The sequence below is a fragment of the Sciurus carolinensis genome, chromosome 1 (genome assembly GCF_902686445.1).
Source record: "Sciurus carolinensis chromosome 1, mSciCar1.2, whole genome shotgun sequence".
Lineage (NCBI taxonomy): Eukaryota > Metazoa > Chordata > Mammalia > Rodentia > Sciuridae > Sciurus > Sciurus carolinensis.
Window position 1 is genome coordinate 176,072,373 of NC_062213.1, and position 15,225 is coordinate 176,087,597.

Genomic DNA, 15,225 nt, shown 5'->3' on the forward strand with positions numbered 1-15,225 from the left:
GCTAAGCAAATGCTTTGCCACTGAGCTAAATCCCCAACCCCTGGAGTCCGTTTTTTGATGGAGAGAAGGAAAGAGCCCCGAATTTAAGGGGAGAGGTTTATTTGGCCTAGAGGAGAAATGGGAGGGGTAGGGGAGAGAGGAGGTTAGTGTCGCTGTTCTTGGGTAGGGCAGGCCGCAGTATTAGGGAGATGGGATGAGGTCTTGCAGGGATGCAAAGGCAAACAAGGCACAGAGGTAAAGGCACAGGAGAAGTCAACCTCTTTCAAGATGCCTGGAGAACTCAACTTCACATGGAATCTAACTTGGTTTGAGATCCTTTTTGGGCACCTGCAGCCCACATGATGGTCGGTTCCCGTCACTGCGTGCTGATGAGAGTCTTGCTGTGGGGGCAGCTTAGGGCCTTTCTGGCTAAGAATGATCAATGTGGCCTATGTCTTAGTGGTTCTGCCCTAATTTTAACTCAACTTGAATCAGCCTGCTGAACAACAGGAAGCCCAGAACTACAATCTGCCCCTCCTAACATACTATATAACACAAGTATCCATTTCTTATTCCCATCATCACTAACACCATGATACCAATGTCCCAGGAGGAATAGTATCAGTGATCACTCAGAGGTCTCATTCGTTAGAAACTCTGACATGAACTTGAAAGAGGAGGAAAATATTCAGTCCTGCTCCCTCCCCCATCTCTTATTGCTAAGATGTCAACACTCCATAGCACCACAAGTTGGGAATGGCTTTCCTTTAGACTCCTGGGTGCCAGCAACTGAGTGAGTGCACTTCCCCTGTGTATGAGGACAATGCCCATTTCCTGTGCCTAGTACATAAGATCTAAGTAAATTAATATGCTTGGAGTTTCACCAGAGGCACTGAGGATCCTGGCCAGGTTATGAGTGATATCAAAGGAAACAAAGTCCCTTGATATCCCTGCATCAAGAACTTTTCTGTCAGGACTGAGCTTATAAAATTTTTGTAAAGTTTCTGAGTCAAGCTTGGACAGGATTTTATCTGCTTCCCAATGTGTACTGGATGTCACATGCTAACAGAATCTCCTAAGATCTAGCCAAATGATCTCAGCACATTTTTTCCTTTTCTTCTCCCAACCCCCTCTTTTTAGATTATGAGCAAGCATATTATTGTAATTTCTTCTTTTAAAAAAAATCTTACTTTTTTTGTAACCTATAATGCGTGTTCATTTTGGAAAAAATACAGGTAAGCTCTCTCTCTCTCTCACACACACACACACACCCATAAACCTACACCTCAGAGACAATCTTGGTACACACACACATAGATTTTCCTCTTCTCATCACTTCATAGCCTGACTTTCTCCTAATATAGAGACTGTGTCAAACAATGAAAACTACAAGCTGCTGGAAATGTGGTATATATCACCCTAAAGAGTGACATGTAAAGGATGGATAAATGAAGATGTCGCCCCAGGGCAGGAACTACAAGTTCAGGGACTGATCATGGAAAAAGCATTTAACAGGCCTAATAAGCGCTCCTCAGAACCTCTGCCCTCAGTGTGTAACTTATTCCTTTCTGACTTTTATGACCTGTGTTCAGACACTGGCCACTGCACCTCATTCTTCCGTCTGCCTTTGTGTCTTAGGCACGCACTTTGCAGCCTCTTTCATACACCTTGAAGGACTGGGTCAGCCCTTCTCTAGCACTTCCTCTGCTATCTGGGTAGATTTCTCTGCAGTGACCACCCTTTTCCCTCCTGTATATATATTTTTTAAATGTCCCCTGGCTTCAGTGTTAGGACAAATGCTCTACCACTAAGCTGTACCTTTCTCGTAGGAAAAATTTCACATACACAAAAATAGAAAAAAAAAAACAGTACAATTAATTCCAATGGACCCACCACCCTGACTGAGCAACTTTGTTTCACTTATATCCCACTCACTTTCTTTCTGTATTAGTTAAAAAATCCCAGAAAATTATGTGATGTCATTCATAAAATATTCTAGCAGTAAAATTTTAAAAGATAGACACCTTAAGGAACAACTACACCTAACAATTACTCTTTAATTAAAAAGATTATTATCACACCTAAAAAATTAGTTTGTTAATATCAACAAATACGCAGTTTTCAGATTTGTCCTAGTGCGTCATTAGGGTTTGTTGGCATTGCTGTTGCTTTTCTAACAGTTGGTTTGATTAGATCAGAATGGAAGCACACTGTACTTAGCTGATTTCTACATCTCTTAAATCCACAGGTTTCCTCCTCTCTTCTTTCTCCTTACAATTTGTTGTTAAGAAGACAGGCTGTCCTGCAGGGTTCCCCACATTCCACATTTTCCCAATTGCATTCAGATGTTGAATGCATTCCTCTGCCCCTGTGCAGCTCTGTACACTGGTGGTTAGTGCTGGAGGCTTGGTAAGATTCAGGTCCACTCTTTTGGCAAGATGACTTATAACAGACAGTTTTGTGTAACACATGGTTGCTTCCCTGTGGTGTTAAGACTATGATTGGGTTGCAGTGTTCTAGGCTGGAGCTCATAAAAGTTCCAGCAGCTTTGCATGGAATGCCTTTAGCAGTCACTGAAGTGCTGCCTAGATGCACCATTCTTTAGAAGATGCTAGACTATTTGTGTAAATGTGCATACATTTCTACAAGCTTTCTCTCAGTTGCTTGGTTATCCTAAAAAAGATTTTGATGCTCTATAAGTTTTCATTGTAGAGGTCAATTAGAGAAATGCAAATCAAAATTACTCTAAGATTCCATCTCACCCTAGTTAGTATGGAAATTACCAAGAACACCAGCAACAATAAATGTTGGTGAGGATGTGGGGAAAAAGGTACACGCATACATTGCTGTTGGGAATGCAAATTGCTGTAACCATTATGGAAAGTGGCATGGAGATTCCTCAGAAAACTTGGAATGGAACCACCATTTGACCCAGCTATTCCACTTCTTGGTTTATACCCAAAGGATTTAGGTATAACATTGAAGCAGCCACATCAATGTTTATAGAAGTTCAATTCACAATAGCTAAACTATGGAACCATCCTAGGTGCTCTTCAACAGATGAATAGATTAAAAAATGTGGTAAATATTATATACATATACATGATAGAATATTACATAGCCTTAAAGAAGAATGAAATGATGGGATTTGCCGGTAAATGGATGGAGCTGGAGAGTATCATGCTAAGCAAAATAATCCAATCCCCAAAAAACAAAAGTCAAATGTTTTTTCTGATATATGGATGCTGATTCACAAGGCGGGGAGGTTAGGGAAGAACAGAGTTACTTCAGATTAGGTAGAGGGGATTGAAGGGAGAGGAGTGGGGAGTATGGAGATAGGAAGGATAGTAGAATGAATCAGACATTATTACCCTGTGTACATATATAATATAGGATTGGTGGGATTCCACATCATGTATAACCAGAAGAATGAGAAATTATACTCCACTATATGTGATATATCAAAGTGCATTCTACTGTCATGCATAATTAATTAAAACAAATAAAAATATCAAAAAAAGATTTTGAGATAAACGCTTGATTTTTCTCCTTTTATTTACCAATTTGCAGGATAATGAGCTGATTCCTTAGCATCCTCCAAAGATGATGATGGTTTCTTTTCCCTTTTAATCATTAAGAATGTATACATTTTAACATATTTGATATATATACCAATCTATTATGATTGTTATCACTGTTATTACTATTTATTTATTTACTTATTTGTAGTGCTGAGGGTCAAATCCACAACCTTGTGCAAGTGCTGTACCACTGAGCTACACCCAAGTCTTATTACTCTTTTTGATGTTCAGAGTATTTGGCTAGTGCAGCCTTTTCAACTTGTCTCCTGGATCCTTTGGGCATGCTCTAATAATATTTGGAAAGATGCTACAAGCTTATCTGGTACATTCCTTGCCCCAACCTGGAATTGATTATTTTCCCAGGGAACTAGAAATGGTATTAAGAAACCACCACCTGTGTGGGTAGGAACTCTCATATTGCTATGGGTTAGATACCGTTTCCTGGCCTTTTCAGATGGACCAACTGGGAAGAAACAAAAACCACTTATATTGGTGTTCTCAATTCAAATTAAAGTTTAATAAGACTTGTACTTTTAATTTTTAACTAACTTTAAGATATAACTCACAGCATAAAATTCAAATTTACTTAAGTTTTTTGATTTTATCTTTCTCTTAAGCTGACACACGTTTCTAGTGACCTTAAGACAATTACTTAAATGCTTTATCCTAACATATACATATAGAAAATATATGATAGTTTCAGAATACCAGCATCATTACTCACACTTCTTTACTAAAAACAATTAAGGTTTCTTTGTAGTTCTTTTTGCCTTCAGTCCTTTGTACCTCACTAGAAGCACAGATAAAATACTTTGCTTTTGCCACCTGAAATAATTTTGCTGAGTTTAACCATCATTAATATACAGTTGGGGTCATCTGTTTCTTTCACTTTTGCTTTTTAGGGACTGCTTTCTCCTCATTTTAGTTTAACTGTAAGATGTACATAGTTCCCAAATTAAATTCACAAGACAAAACATTCAGAGAAATTTAGCTTTCATCTCTGTGTCTCTTGTTAAACCATTATCCCTTAAAGGTATTCATTTTTATTAGCTTTCATTTTATCGTTCTTTTGATTTTTTTGATAAAAGCAAATAAATAATACCTAGATATGTATATATGTAAACATTCTTATTTCCTTCTTTATTCACTAAAATGTAACATACTATACACACTGATTTTTTTTTCATAAATAATATTTCTTTGTGATCATTCCATAATAATTATATACTCATGGTGGTAATGTACCATATTTCATTCATTCAGTCCCCTGGATTATTTCTAGTGTTTTGTCAAGGAGGTTCCACCAATAATGGTTACAATGAATAACTGTATACATGTCTTTTCTATTTGCCAATGTATTTTTTTGTTTGTTTGTTTTTGCGGTGCTAGGGATTTGCCAATGTATTTTTGAAAGGGATTCCTAGAAATGTCTGCTGGATCAAAATGAAAATTCATATATGTAATTTTCTCCATATTGCCAAATTCCCCTCCATGGGGATAGCACCATTTTGAAATACCCATGAGCCATGTGTGAAAGTGTTGCTCCCCCAACAGCCTCATTGACAGAGCGCACTGGGTCCAACACTCCAATTTTACCAGTCTGATGGGGAAAAAATAGTGTCTTGCCATAGTTTCAATTTGCACTTTTTTTGTTGTTGTTGTATTTTTTTTTTTTTTTTTTTTTTTTTTAGTACTGGGGATTGAACCCAGAGTGCCTTACCACTGAGCTACATTCCCAGTCCTTTTATTATTTTGAAACAGGCCTTGATAAGTTGCGTCTGAAGATCTTGCTAAATTGCTGAGGGTGGTCCGAACTTGCAATTCTTTTGTTTCAGCCTTCCAGCCATTGGGATTATGGGTGTGCACCTCTGTTTGTTTGTTTGATGTATGTATGTATGTATGTATGTATGTATGTATGTATGTGTTTACTTACTTACCTATTTATTTATTTATTGGTACTGGGAATTGAACCTGGAGGTGCTTAACCACTGAGCCATATCCCTAGTCCCTTATTTTTAAAAAAATTTTATTTTGAGACAGGGTCTCATAATAAGTTGCTGAGGCTGGCTTTGAACTTGCCATCTTCCTGCCTCAGCCTACTAAATTGCTGGGATTATAGGTGTGCACCACTGCACTCAGCTGCTGTTGATTTTAAGAGGAGTCCTGCTATGCTGCTTAGGCTGGTTGCAAACTCATGAGCTCAACCTTCCTCCCATCTCAGCCTCCCAAGTAGGTGGGAGTATAAGTACGCACCACTATACCTGGCTTGCATTTTTAAATTACAAATGAAATTAACAATTGTTTCTTATATGCAAGGGCCATTTGCAGTTTTCTGTGAACTTTGTTCAGATCTCTTGTGATTTTTCTATAAAGTATTAGTTTTTTTCTTATCTTTTTTTTAATGCTTTTTATATATTAAATATATAAGCCCTCTAGGCTATAATTGATATTTCTTCTAGTTTGTTTTGTTTACTTGGCTTGTGGTATTTTCTTTTTTCTCTTTTGCAAAAGATTTTTTTTTTAAAGTAGTCAAAGTTTTCAATTATATCCCTTATTACTTATGGATTTGTAGTCTTAGGCAAGGTTTCCTCATCCTCATGTTACAGGGAAATTCATTCATACTTTTTTCCAGGATGTCTTCATTTTTTTACATTTAAATCTGTGAGCCATGTTGGTTGGTATAAAGATTGGATCCAATTTCACCTATTTCCACATGACTAGCAAAGGACTCTGTCTTAGGACTATTCTGTGTGTGGCTCTTTACATTTTCTTAGGCAATTTTCATGTTTATTTCCAGGTTTTCCCTCCTTGTACCCTTGACCACAGCTAAAAGATTTGAGGAAGTTCTCTACTGTGCCCTTGTTTCACCTCGTGCTGAGCTCTGTCCTCCTCTTGCTCATCCTTCCCTTCGCCACAGGCAGGTTTTCATGGTTATGGGGATCAGGTTTAGGATGAGAGCAAGCACCTGGTACACACTATATTCTTTGTTATCTTGAGACTCCCAACAAGAACAGTAGAGGATCCTGGAAGTTGTACCAGTCATGCCAGCAACACAGCTTCCACGGCACATCCTCCCTCCATCACCAACACCCACCATCACCTTTTTATCTACCTTCACCAGGTTTTCAAGAAGTCATCTGCCAACTCTGCCATGTTCACTGAAGATTTCAGCACCTGTCTTATCTTCCATACAAACCCATTTCGTGCGTATTCAGAAATTTCAACATCATAAGGTTCTGGCTCACAGATAACCTACTTGACTTCAGTCACTCTTATTTTCACTCTTTGTCAGCTACTCAATTCTACTACCACATTCTGGAACTGTACATCACTTTAAAAATATTTATCTCCAACAACTCTCTGAATATGAATTCCTAACATTCCATTTCCTTTTTCTCCTTTGCTTTGTCAGTCCTAAGCCCCTTAGCTCCCACCCGTACCTCTAGTCTACTACCTCTCCTGCCTAGAGCCAATCCATCTCTTCAGTCTTCCTCCCAAAGGACCAAGTAACCCCTCGTTCCTTGACTTTTTGTACCACACATCAGGCAAAACCCAACCAAACATTAATGAGCTTTCTCTAATCCTACGCTTTTGTACCTTTTATAGTTGAGGTGCTTCGAAAACACACATGGATGAACATGTGTGCATGTGCGCACACACACACACACATAGATACCAGCTGGGCCCTCACATTTGCTCAGCAGCTAATCCAAACACTGTCCACTCTTCATACACTCTCTATCCTCTTCCAAACCTCTCTAAGTCGGTATCTCTTCTCTCACTCACTTCACAGAGAAAACCAAGACCATCGAATGGGAACTCTCTCAGCTTCTTGCTTCCTCACCCACAATCTGTTAGCTCCTTTCTCCATCCGTATGTCTGGCTTCCTACTCCCACACCTACACCACCAGAGCTTGTCCTTCCATCATGCCATGGACCTCATTCCCACTTGTTTTCCCTAAGCATACAAACTCTGTTCCACGTGAAAGCAAACGCAATGAACTTTGCTGACCACGTACTCCCTTGAGCTCTAAATCTCTCTCTCTATCCCTTTGTGGCAAAACTTTTAGAAAGAGCAGTGGATATTCTGTTTCCTTTCCTTGTCTCCTACTCACTTCTCAACCTAATGCAATCTGGATTCTGTGCTCTTGGGAATTCACTATTTACAGATCCCTGAACATGGTGGTCTTTATGCATTTGCCATGCAGCCTCTCTGGCTGGGACATCTGTCTCTGCTCTAGTCCTCAACCCCCTTCCTCTCCATTTGTCTGTAAATTTCACTCTTTAAGTTCTAGTGCCACTTCCTCTGGAAAGCCTTCCCTGGCTTCTTGGGTAGATATGTACTCTTCTGCTAGTGCTCCCGGTGTACTTTGTTCAGCTCCTGGGAGATGGCTCAGTGCCTGCCCAGGGCCATAAACAGGAAATGTGGGGGCGGGTGACAGTAAAGTTTGTGTGTGTGTGTGTGTGTGTGTGTGTGTGTGTGTGTGTATTCTGCAGGTGGCCTGGGATGAGCCTCACACTACACCTGGAACAGAATCCAGGGGCTTCTCTCTTGACCAATATGTCAGTTTGGGGGCTGGTCAAGGTGACGGTGACCCTTAAGGTGCAGAATGATGGATCAGGCTAGTGGGGGTGTGGAGGACACCTACCTGCTTGCCCTGGCTGAGGGGGTATCAGGGCAGGGTGTGGCAGGCTCCAGTAGACAGGCCCCAGCCCGCCAGCCCTGCCAAAGCTGCTGCACGCAAGGTGGCCTCAGGATCAGGTTTCAGCAGGGTGTGGGGGTGCGTGAGAAGGCACAGGGAAAGGAGGAGGCGGAAGTTACACTGGACTTGCTAGTCTTTTCTCTTTAGATCTGTGAGCCTAATAGTTTGGGGGCTTGGGGCCTTAAGAGCGCACATGCTGGAGGTTGATCTGATCCCTGTACCTTTTATAACAAGTCTGTGACTCCAGGATCCACAAGGCTGCCCTGCCCCCAGACCTGCAGACTAAGACAGGATTATGAGTAGGCATATGGGGCAGTCGGACCAGCCAGGAAGGGGAACCAGGGCCCTCCTAAGGGATCCTTCAGCTCACTGCATATTTGACAGCATGTTTGAGGTGCAGTGAAGACGGTGAATGTCCCCAACCCTCGAGCATCAACCTAAACCATTTTCTAAGGCCCAGAATATCAAGCCTGCAGGCAAAGCTGGCTGAGTCTTTTTAGGAGTTAGGAATGGTTATATGTGGGCACCAGAAGATCCAGTATAGGGCCTTCCTCCTAGCTCCTACCCTTCCAATTGAAAAACGAGCCTCCAGGGGAGGGTTTGCTAGATTAGGGCCACAGACACCTTCAGCTCTATATGTGTGCCTGGCTGGGTGGCCAGTCTTCTAGCCACTTCTCCCAATATATGTGAGGAATGCAAGGAGCCTAGGAGGCAAAGGGAAGGCACAGCACAGCAGTGGGGACTTAGATCAGGAACCATGGCACACTGTTAGATTCAATCATTGACCTGAAAAGTGAGATTCACCCGATGCAATGAGAGCCAAATCCCACAGATCCACCTTCTCAGAATCTGCTCTGGGAAGTACGTGTGTGTGTGGTGGTGGGGTAGACAAAGCAGAGGGACATGGGTTTTCTAGAATCTATGGGTCTTACTTGGGATGTGGCTGCTGTAGCTCGATCATAAAGGGTCCTGCATGGTAAGACTTTGGTATATGTCCAAGCAAACAAGATAAACATGCTCCAAATGCCTTTCAGGTTTATGCTATGCTGCCATTTCTCTTGCTGATCCCACAGGAGAGCAAGAGTCTAAGGAGAAAGAGAGGTGAATATGTGGGACGTATGTCCTAAGAGGAGCAGCTGAAAGTTAGAGACAAACAGCAAGTGCCCACTCACAAGTACTATTCCACGCCTGTGCAGGAAGTTCCTGACTCTGCATTGTATATGGGATGAGATGCAGTTGGAAAAAGCAGCTCCATCCAACAACTTCTTGACCAATCAGTGCTAGGTCCTGTGTCAAGTGTTAGAAGGAACCTAAAGGTAAATTAGTATCGGTCCTTCCCTCAAGAAGTTAATGGTACAGACAAGAAGTAACCATTAGGACATAGGTCTTCACAGCCTATATTTTGGAATCATAAGGGATATAAAGGTCATAGAATATTCTGGGCATATAGAAAGGCTTCTTTAAGCAGCAGGGTGGCACAGACAATGGCCCAGAGGGAAGGGAACCCAAGCGACTACATGTTCAAGGGGAGAACAGCTGTTGCTGAGGCTGGCCAGGGTGAAGCAAGGGCAGAGGGGCATCTGCCTGGCCCCGCCCCCAGGGACTCTGCCTTCTAGTCCCACCTGGGTGAGTGGAGCAGCGTGTGAGGAAGGAATGAGTGGGCAAGTGCATCCTGACTGGGTGTGATACAGCAGCTGAGGCGCAGACACTGCACAGGGAAGAGGCTGGCCAGGGCATGCGTCAGCACTGCAGGGCTGGCCTGGCCCCTGAGGCTGTGTCAGGACTGATTTCAAGCTGCATCATCACTCTTCCTTGCTGGCACCTTGCAGTGGATGTCTATGTGCTTCCCCCTTGCTGCTGTAATGGCATCCCACTTTTCATTCTGGATGATCCTAGCTGAGCTGACTCTACCCGACTGCTTCTGGGATGGGCATGTGTCCCAGGCTGACCAACCAGCAGACTCCACTCCTCAATAAGTGATGAAGAGGCACCTGACCTAAGTGTGAGGCACAGTTCTTCTCTTAGATTTCACATTTAGACACTGTGGGATGTGGGAGTCCCTCTCTTGTGAGAGAGTGAACTACAATGATCATATGACCCTATAATAGGGGATGGGCAAACTACCACCTCCAGGCCAGCTGCTCTGTGCCTACAGACCATGCCCATTCATTCCCACTATGCCTGTGGCTGCTTCATGCTATAGTAGCTGAGCTGAACCATTGTGATGGAAACTATTTGGTCCACAAAACTGTAAATATCTACTGGTTGTCCTTTTAGGAAAAAAAAACTTGCCATCCCCAGACCTAGAAATAGCTGGGACCATCTTTTACAGCTACATGGCCAAAGCCAGCTGTAGGATAGTTAGGTCCAGAGGAAAGTCCATGAGTTACAGGGAGAAAGATTCAATGTGAGCCTTAAGTTCAGGTGGGCCTGAAAGTTCAGCTTTTGAGTTTAGTTGTATAAACTAATACATTTCCTTTTTTGCTTCAATTAGTTTGATACTGAGTTTCTACCAACAGCAATTGTTCCCTAGAGGATAAAGTTTAAACTCTTTAGTCTGGTTTACACGGCCTTGTCATCTGGCTTGTGTCTACCTCTCTAGCCCTACATACCCTGACTCCCATCCCTTTCCCAGGGCTCTGGCTTATCAACTACTTACAGTTACTAGTATCTGCCAGGCTCCCAAAACCTCCCTGATTTCATGCCACTGTTCCCTTTGCCTGGAATTCTCTTCCCCTTCTCACGTGCTAAATTTCTGCTCACTCCATAGGCCTGACTCCAGCATCTCCACCTCCCCGAAGTCTTCCCTGAGCCACACCACGCGGATCGAGCCCTCCAGGATGTCACTATTGCAGCAGACTGTGTGGCACCCCTAGCACAGAACCAGATGCTGGGCAAATGCCTGTGGGCTGCCGGTGGGAGGAGCGGCTTGGGGTGACAGCCTCCGCAGTGTGCATCTTCCAGGGCCAATCCAGGCCAGCTTCTCCCTCACCTGTGGAGGTCTGGGGCTGCCTCCGTGTGCTCCTCAAGGATACTTTGATCTCTCTGTTCCAAAGGGCCAGACGTACAGAGATGCCACCACTGTTTACAGCCTCCCTTCACACTCCCCAGGTCTGAAATGCTGCCAGCTACTGCCCCTCTGCCTGCTTAGGAATTGTGGCCACATCTATGTCCAGACAGGCTGGAGCCACATGCATGACATGTATGACAGGCAGGAAGGCCTGTGCTGAAGGAGGAGAGGAGAGGCTGAGCCAGAGGCCCTCAAGGGGCAGTGCCTGGGCTCCTGCTGACAGGCTCCCACTGACTGCTGACAGCCTGTACCTAGTGTGGAAGATGGAGGCAGGGAGGAGAGGGGCAGCATGGGGAGAGAAGGAAGCCAAGAAAAGAGGCTGCTGCAAGAGGCAGGCGCTCCGACCCAGGGAGTCTGGATCATGGCCAGCCTGCCCACAGAGGCTACATAACCTAAGAGCCCGCCACCCATCACTCCAAGAGGCACCAAGTCCCAGCTTATCCCAGGCATTGTGCTAGTCATGGGGACTATGACAATAAAGAATTCAGTCCCTGCCTTTGTGGATAATGGGTGAGGTAGCTTAGCAGAGGCAGTTGTGAAATACATGATAAACACAATAACAACAACAGTAATGGCAATGAATAGTTTCTGAGCTCTTCCTGTGTCCCAGGCACTGTGCTGTGTTCTGTGTGCAGTATCTTATTTAATCCTTGCAATGACCTCATGGATCAGCACTATTTATAGCCACATTCTTATTTACCACATTGCTTTTGGGAATACAAGAAAGTCACTGGCCCCTTAGAGAAACACTATCGGGGCAGAGAGGACAGAACCAGAGCTGCAGGGATTGAGGAGGGAGAGAAGTGAGGAATTATTCAGGAGAGAGATATGATGATTTCTAAAGAGACTCAGGAGGGAAGGAGAGGACAGAGATGGATTGGAGGCTGGAGAGGAATGCAGGTGGGGAATAACGAAGTATGTCTGCATCAACAGGAAGGAGACCAGCAGAGAAGGGGGCGTGCAGGAGACAGAGGGGGACAATGGAATGAAGCCTAAGGGATGGCAGGGGACAGATGCAGAGTGAGGGGAGGAGCACAGGGGGAAGGCACCTTTCCCCATAGAGGCCGGGAAACCCAAGAGGATGTGCAACAGACAGGCTCTTCTTTTCTCTGGCATATTTCGGGGCTTGGGGGTTTGGGGAGTATAGGGGAGGGTGTGGACTGCAGTGATCTATGAATGGAAAGGACTGGAATAGTCCCATGGCAAGTCAACCAGGAAAGGGATGGCTGAGCAGCATGAAATCATCCATAGTTGGGAACCACGAAGTCACAGTGGTGATGAGGCAAGAACTTGTGTATCAGCATGGGTTGTGACAAGCAGCCCAGAAGCACACGCAGGGAAAGAGGCTGGAAGGATTCAATCTGAGTGTGGGTACTACTGCAGCACGTTTGCGGGAAGGATGGACAGGGATGAACTCAGAATGCCAGCAGTACGCAGGACCATGGTGTGGCACAGGGGTTCTGGCTGAGGCTGAGGAAGGCAAGGCCGGCTGATGCAGTCGATCAAGCCCATTCTGGGAGCTATTCTTTTTACTTTTTTACTCCTATTTGCCCACACCCTCACATTCCACAAGAGGAACAACAATTTTACAAATGCTCTCTCTTGCCAATTGGATGACATCCCTTGAAGTTGCTCTAGATTCGTCTCTTTTTCTTGGCTGCCTCTCGTCCAATTCATCAGCAAGTCCTGCTAAACATTCTAAATTCACCCACTTACCTAACTCCACCTGCTTTGGCCCAAGTTTAAACCATCACTTCTTGACTCCTGTAGTGGTCAAGTGCCCTTTTCTCAGGTCAGAATGACACTCCTAAATCAACAACCGCATCACACTGTTCCTCTGACCAGAACTTTCCAGCTGCTTCTGAATAAAACCAACCACAGGCTATGATCTCGAAGTCTTGTCCTCACCTACCTCTCACATCCTGCCTCCTCATCTGCTCTATCCTCCTCCCTCATCTGCTACCACTCTGTCTACCCTGAAATACAACAAACTTTTCTTGTTTGTGTCTGGTTCTTTCCCAAGATTGACTCTTTGTTTGCATTTAGCCCTCTGTTCAAATGTCGCCTCCTCAGAAAGGCCTTCTCTGACTCTTCCATGTAAGTGGGCTTCCTCCTCCAGTCTCTATTACATCATCGTGTTTTATTTTTCTCATAAGCTTTTATCACTACATAAATGTATCTTGTTCATGGTATACGCTCTCCTGTGTGTACTTATTTAAACTCCACATGAATAGGGAGTCACCTGTTTGTTTTGTTCCCTGCTATGGTCCCCAGCACTGAGGACAGTAGGTGCTGGATAAGTATTTGCTAAGTGAGACCAGAGAGCTGTCTCCTCCCAATCTACAAAACCACTTCTATCTGCTCCAAGTCTTCCTCTTTCTCTCTTGATAAGTCTGAGAAAGTACCTCTTCTTTCATCAAAGATCAATCTGTCCACATGTGCAATGTCTTCCCAAGTCCTCCAGGGTCCTCACAATGGCTTGCAGGCCTCCATCCTCTCTGATCTTCTCTTGCACTACTCTTCCCTTCTCCACTCCAATATCCACACTCTACCTCTAGCCGTTTCCTCAGCTTGGAAGGCTCTTCCTCCAGGTATTCATTTGGCTCTCTCTCCCTACCTCCCATCTTTATTCAGACCTCAGCCATCCCTGACCAGCCTATTCACCACTCCAATATGCTTTGGTCACCTGGCCATACTTTCTTTTTCCCCACAGTATTCATCTTATTCTAATTTATAATTTACTGATTAGTTGCTTATTGTCCCTGTTTTTCTGGTAGAATACAAACTTCTAGGGTCATGATACAGGGAGGTTCTCCTGGATTACTTGGATAGGCCCTAAGTGCACCCACAAGTGTTCTCAGAAGAGATGGACAGAGGGAGGCTTTTCCACACAAAGAAGGAAAGGTAACGAGGCTACTGGCCCCACTGGAGAAGCTAGAGAAGGTGAGAGATGACTAATCCTCTAGAGCATGGAGTGGGGTCGAAGCATGGCCCTACTGAAACTGATTTAGCCCAGGGAGGGACCTCTGGTCTGCAGAACCACAGAACAACCTGTTACAGCAGCCATAGGAACCTAATACATGTATACTACTTTCTGAGCTCTATGGAAGGGGTTCCTGGAGAAAGGGAAGGTTTTAGTTATGTTATCTTTCCCCCTTTTATTTTTTCCCTGTCTGTAGAAATGAGACAACACAATAGTGAATAAGCAGAAGCCATCTTGTCAGATGAGACTGGCTACCCAGGGAGGGGAACAAGGGCAGTCATTGCTGACCTCTGTCTTCTCTGCATTCCCTCACTGCCTACAGTTCAAGGAAGAAAGAGATGGGAAGAAAAGATTGGAAACTGTGACTGTCATCAGAGGGTTCAAATTCCAGGCATCAAGATGCATGTACGCAAATAAACCCATGATATTAGAAGTTTAAAAAAAAAAAAAAAAAAGATGCATGTACTCAAATAGTGGCTGATAAATTTCCATCCCAAATCTAGACCCAGGTCCTGGGCTCAGAAGATATATATATTGAATATTGGAAAAAAAAATATATATATATATATTCAACTTTACCTGGAGCATCTTGTTCAAGATAGGCCACTACTGCCTAGGTTCAGAGTAGAAACAAGGAGTCTATTGGCTTCTCCTAAATCTTTCCTCTTCTCTTTTCTCCACTGAAGAGCACTCAAGTCACAGAGTAAAGGAGTGACTTATCTGGCTGTTTGCTGCCTCAAGGCCATTCAGTGTGGCCTAGCTGTGTCTCCCTGCAGGAAGGGTATGCCACCTGTGCTGGCCGGAGAAGTCAAGAGTCCCTGCACCCACTAGGTTGGATCATATCATGCTCTGTGTCACTGCAGACTGCTCTTGGGATTTCCCATGCAGGCCCCCTTTGACCCCAGTTGG

At 43.9% G+C, this 15,225-nt stretch overlaps 1 protein-coding gene across 1 annotated transcript in view; it reads right to left on the reverse strand.

Annotated features, from left to right (window-relative positions):
• Positions 1 to 15,225, reverse strand: part of St3gal3 (ST3 beta-galactoside alpha-2,3-sialyltransferase 3) — a 190,717-nt gene that overhangs the window by 27,902 nt on the left and 147,590 nt on the right.